This window comes from Neofelis nebulosa, chromosome 11, assembly GCF_028018385.1.
Source record: "Neofelis nebulosa isolate mNeoNeb1 chromosome 11, mNeoNeb1.pri, whole genome shotgun sequence".
Classification (NCBI taxonomy): domain Eukaryota; kingdom Metazoa; phylum Chordata; class Mammalia; order Carnivora; family Felidae; genus Neofelis; species Neofelis nebulosa.
Genome location: NC_080792.1, coordinates 62,087,057 through 62,092,854, shown reverse-complemented (window position 1 = coordinate 62,092,854; position 5,798 = coordinate 62,087,057).

Here is a 5,798-nt window from a genome sequence, read left to right as displayed (position 1 = left end):
CGAATTAGCGCATTCATTAAACAAGGTATCTGGATTCAATGACCAAGCACTCAGAAAGGGGGGCGCTTTCATAAAAACGAAATTGTGACCAACCGACCAACCGACCAACCAACAAAATACCAAACAGACTCTTCTTACACACAGAGAACAAACTGGTGTTTGCCAGAGGGGGAGGGGGTGGGGGTGGGGAGGTGGGTGGAATAGGTGAGGGAGATTAAGATGTAGGAACCTCCAGCTATAAAACAAATAAATCACAGAGCTGAAAAGTAGAGCATAGGGAATAGAGGCCATAATACTGTAACCACGTTGTGTGGTGACACATGGTGACCACACTCACTGTGGTGAGTACTGGGTATGGAGTTGTCACATCACTATATTGTGTATGACTATATAATTGGGCCTCAGCTATTGACACTACAAGAATATGCTTGTTGTTAGCTACTGCAACAACAACGACAATAATAATATTAATAATAATAGGAATTGTGTTAAAGCAGAATCTTCTGAATCTTCTCTACTTCATTATTCCATAACACCTAGGATTGGCCTAGAGACGGGCAGTTCCTGCCTTTCCACTTTATAACGAAGCCCACTTGTGATGGTGGAATTTCACAGATCATGCCAGTGGATGATAATTGCTTAAAGGACAGAAAAAAACCCCCCATAAATCCACTGGGCTTATTTGTTGTGTACAGATTGCATTCACAACTGATACATAACATGCAATTATTTTTTTAATGGATGTACCCTAATTATTATTGTCTTCCTGAGCCCCTCCACTTTTTTTTCTATTAAATTGCAATTTCTGATAGCTATTTGGTATATGGATCTGATGAGTTGGTCAATAAATATTGCCAGAAGTAGAAGAGAAAAAAGAGAAGAAAAAAGCTTGCCACCTCATATTTGTGAGCTTAAAACTCCGCCATACCTTGTTTGTCTTTATCTACATAAGTGGGAAGAAGAGAATAAAATAGGGTCTATAAAAAGTTCCTAAGTGCTGCTTATGATGTCACAGGTGAATCCCTTACAATGAGCTGGAAACGATTTGTAATACCCAAATCATACTTTGTACCTGTGACACACACATGTGCACACACTCACACACACACACTCACAGGCCTCAGTCAGAATCTCAATGTTGACTTACGTGAAGCCTGTCTTTTTAAGTTGCTCAGAAAACTGCTAACAGCATTTGCACTAATGGACAGCACTGGGGGTAAGAGAGACAGAGAATGAGAGGGAATTTAATTTCTATTCTATAATCTTTTGTACCTCTAGAATTTTGTACCTTTTAACTTAGACCACACACATGTATTACCAATTCAGAATAGTAATCAGTGTTGTTTTTTAAAATTTAGCTCCAAATGCTCTTCGGTTGCTTCTGTAAACATACAGACCTAATTATGGAGAAATCCTAAAAGAAAACTAACACTGACTGAGGGGCCAAATCAAATTTTGCCAAGGGCAAAAGGAAGATCTTTTTTTTAAAAAGTGGAGCTGGAACAGCTAGATATTTATATAGAAAAAAATAAGGCTTGGCCCATATTTCACTCCACCTACAAATATTAATTCAAGATGGATCACAGATCACAATATAAGAGCCAGAACCATAAAGCTTCTAGAAGAAAACAATAGAAAACAATCTTTGCAACTTTAGGGTAGACAAATATTTCTTGGACATGACACAAAAAGCACTAACTACAAAACAAAAATTTGATATATTGAATTTCATTAAATTTTAAAATGTTCTGCTTATCAAACAATAATATTTTTTATTTTATTTTCATTTTTTTAAAGTTTATTTTTGAGAGACAGAAAGAGCAAGAGAGTGAGCACGAGTGAGGGGAGGGACAGAGAGAGAGGGAGCGAGAATCCCAAGCAGACCCTGAGCTGTTAGCAGGGAGCCCGACATGGGCCTCAAACACACAAACTGTGAGGTCATTGCCTGAGCCAAAACCAGGAGCTGGCCAGTTAACCAACTGAGCCACCCAGGTGTCCCTCAAACAATAAACTTAAGTTGAAAATTCAAGCTACAAACTGGGAGAAATATTTAGAAAAATATATCTGACAAAGGACTTTTAGTCAGAATGTTTAGAGAACTCCTATCAATTAACAATAAAAAGATGAACAATCCAAATAAAAAATGGACAAGAGACTTGAACAGTTACTTCACAAAAGATCTACAAATGGCTAGAACTGTGCTCAGTACTGGTCATTACTGGCCAAGTCAGTTTCAACATCTGAACATCAAAAAAGTTCACATCAACAGAATAAATTAGGAAAACCATACCTCACCATACCATAATGGAAAACCATTATCTCAGCAGATACAGAGAGAGCATTTGACAAAATTCAATAGCCATTTATGACACAAACTCTTAGCAAAATAAACATAGAAGGGAATTTCCTCAAGCTGATTAAGGGTGTCTACAAAACAAAACAACTACACTGGACTTCATGAAAATTTAAAACTTTCAGGCATCAAAGGGCACTAATAGGAAAGTGAAAAGAGAACCTACAGAATAGGAGAAAACATTTGTAAATCATATATCTGTTAGGGGTCTAATATCCAGAATATATAATTTTAACAACTCAACAATAAGAATAACTCAATTTAAAAAACAAGCAAAGAACATAAAGAGACATTTTTCCAAAGAAGATATACAAATGATATACAAACATGTTCAATATAATTAGACATTAGGAAAATGCAAATGAAAACCACCGTGAGATAAGACTTTACACCCAATAGGCTGGCAATTTAAAAACAACAACAACAACAACAACAACAACCAGAAAACAAGTGTTGTGAGTATGTGGAGAAATTGGAACCTTTGTGCTTTGTTGGTGGAAATGTAAAATGGTACAAGTGCTGTGAAAAACATTTTGGTGGTTCCTCAAAAAATGAAAAATAGAATTACCATATGATTCCAGCAACATGGAATATAAGCACAGAAGAATTCAAAGCAGGGACTCAGATATTTGTACATTCATGTTGATAGCAGAATTATTCACAATAGTCAAAAGACAGAAGCCACCCAAGTGTCCATCAAGAGATGATTGGAGAAGCAAAATGTGGTAAAGCCATACAATGGATATTATTCAGCCTTCAAAAGGAAAGAATTCTAACACATGTCACAACATGGATGAACCTTGAGAACATTATGCTAAGTGAAATAAGCCAGTCACAGAAGGACAAATACTATGTGATTTGACTTATATGAGGTGCAGAGAGTAGTCAAATTCATAGTGACAGAAAGTACAATAGATATAACCAGGGGTTAGGGAAAGGGAAGGAATGAGAAGTTATTTTGGCAGGGGCGGGGGGGGGGGATTTTTATTTTTTATTTTCCTTTTAAACTTTTTTTACATTTATTTATTTTTGAGAGACAGAGAAACAGAGCACATGTGGGGAGGGGCAGAGAGAGAAGGAGACAGAATCCAAAGCAGGCTCCAGGCACTGAGCTCTCAGCACAGAGTCCGATGCGGGGCTCAAACTCACAAACCATGAGATCATGACCTAAGCTGACGTTGGACGCTTAACTGAGCCACCCAGGTGCCCCAGTTTTTATTTTACTCTTTAATTAATTTTAAAATTTCAATCCCAATATAGTTAACATGCAGTGTTGTATTAATTTCAGGTGTACAATTTAGTGATTCAACAATTCTATACATTAGTCAGTGTTCATCATGATTAAGTGTGAGAAGTTAACATTTAATGGATACGGAGTTTTAGTTTGGGATGATGACAAAGTTCTGAAAATGCTTCGTGGTGATGAATGCACAAGTGGTGGGAATGTATTAATGCCTCTGAAGTGCATATTTAAAAATGGTTAAAATGTAGTGGAGCTTGGGTGACTTAGCCGGTTAAGCGTCTGACTCTTGATTTCAGCTCAGTTCATGATCTCATGGTTCATGAGTTCAAGCCCTGCATCAGGCTGTGCACTGACAGTTTGGAGCCCACTTGGGATTCTCTCTGTGCTCCTCCTGCTCTCTCTCTCTCTCTCTCCCTTTTTAAAAAAATTATTTATTTGTTTGTTTATTTATTTATTTATTTATTTATTTATTTATTTAAATTTACATCCAAATTAGTTAGCATATAGTGCAACAAGGATTTCAGGAGCAGATTCCTTAGTGCCCCTTCCCCATTTAGCCCATCCCTCCCACAACTCCTCCAGTAACCCTCAGTTTGTTCTCCATATTTGAGTCTCTTATGTTTTGTCTTCCTCCCTGTTTCTATATTATTTTTATTTCCCTTCCCTTATGTTCATCTGTTTTGTCTCTTAAAGTCCTCATATGAGTGAACTCATATGATTTTTGTCTTTCTCTAATTTCACTTAGCATAATACCCTCTAGTTCCATCCGCGTAGTTGGAAATGGCAAGATTTCATTCTTTTTGATTGCGAAGTAGTACCCCAACGTATATATATACCACATTTTCTTTATCCATTCATCCATCAATGGACATTTGGGCTCTTTCTGTACTTTGGCTACTGTTGCTAGTGCTGCTATAAACATGGGGGTGTATGTGTCCCTTCGAAACAGCACACCCGTATCCCATGGATAAATGCCTAGTAGTGCAATTGCTGGGTCGGAGGGCAGTTCTATTTTTAGTTTTTGGAGGAACCTCCATACTGTTTTCCATAGTGGTTGCACCAGTTTGCATTCCCATCTCTTTTTCTCCCTCTTAAAAAAATAAACTTAAGAAATGATTAAAATGGGTAAAAATTTACATTATATATATTTTACCATGATAAAAAATAGCAGAAACAACAAAAAATACTTGAGTAGAAATCTAACAAAATACATTCAAGACCCATATTCTGCAAACCACAAAACACAGATTAAAGAAATCAAGGAAGATATAGATAAATAGGGACAGACAACTTGTTTGTGGGTTCAATATTGTCCAGTATTGGTAAGATGCCAATTCTCCCCAAATGAGAGCTAGGGATTTAATGTGATCCCAATCAAAATGCTAGCAGGAATTTTTTTCTTTTAGAAATCAACAAGATGATTCTAAACTTCAGATGGAAAGTCAAAGGAGCCCAAAAAATTTTGAAAAAGAAGAACAAAATTGAAAGAGTCACTCTACCTGACTTTAAGACTTTCTATAAAGCTAGTCATCAAGACAGTATGGTATTGGTGAAAGAAGAGACATACCGATCAAATGGAACAGAATGGAGTTTAGAAACCTGAGTTTCTGAATGCTGAGTTCCAGGCATATGTGGTCAACTGATTTCTAACAAAGTGTAAAGTTAAGTCCGTAGTCTTTCAACAAATGATTCTGGAGCGTTGGATATCCATATGAAAAAACAACTTTGATTCACACCTTGAACCATATACAAAATTAACTCAAAATGGGTCATAAATGTACAATCTAAATGTACAACCTGAAACTATAACACTTCTAGAATATAAAATAGGAGAAAAGTACTCTGAGTTCGGGTTAGGCAGAGATTTCTTAGCTACCACATCAAAGTTATAAGCCATAAAAGAAAAAAAATGATAAATTGAACTGTATCAAAGTTCAGAACATTTTGTCTTCAAAAGGGATTGTTAGGAAAATGAAAAGTCAAGCTGTGGATTTGGAGAAAATATATGCAAATCACATATTGTGATAAAGGTCTTATATCCAGAATAAATAACTCTCAAACTCAATGATAAGAAAACAACCCAGTAGAAAATGGGGAACAGATTTGGAGAGATACTTCACTAAAGAAGATAATTCACACTAAGAGACGGTCGTTAGAGAAATACAAATTAGAACTATGATGAGATGCCACTTATTAAGATGT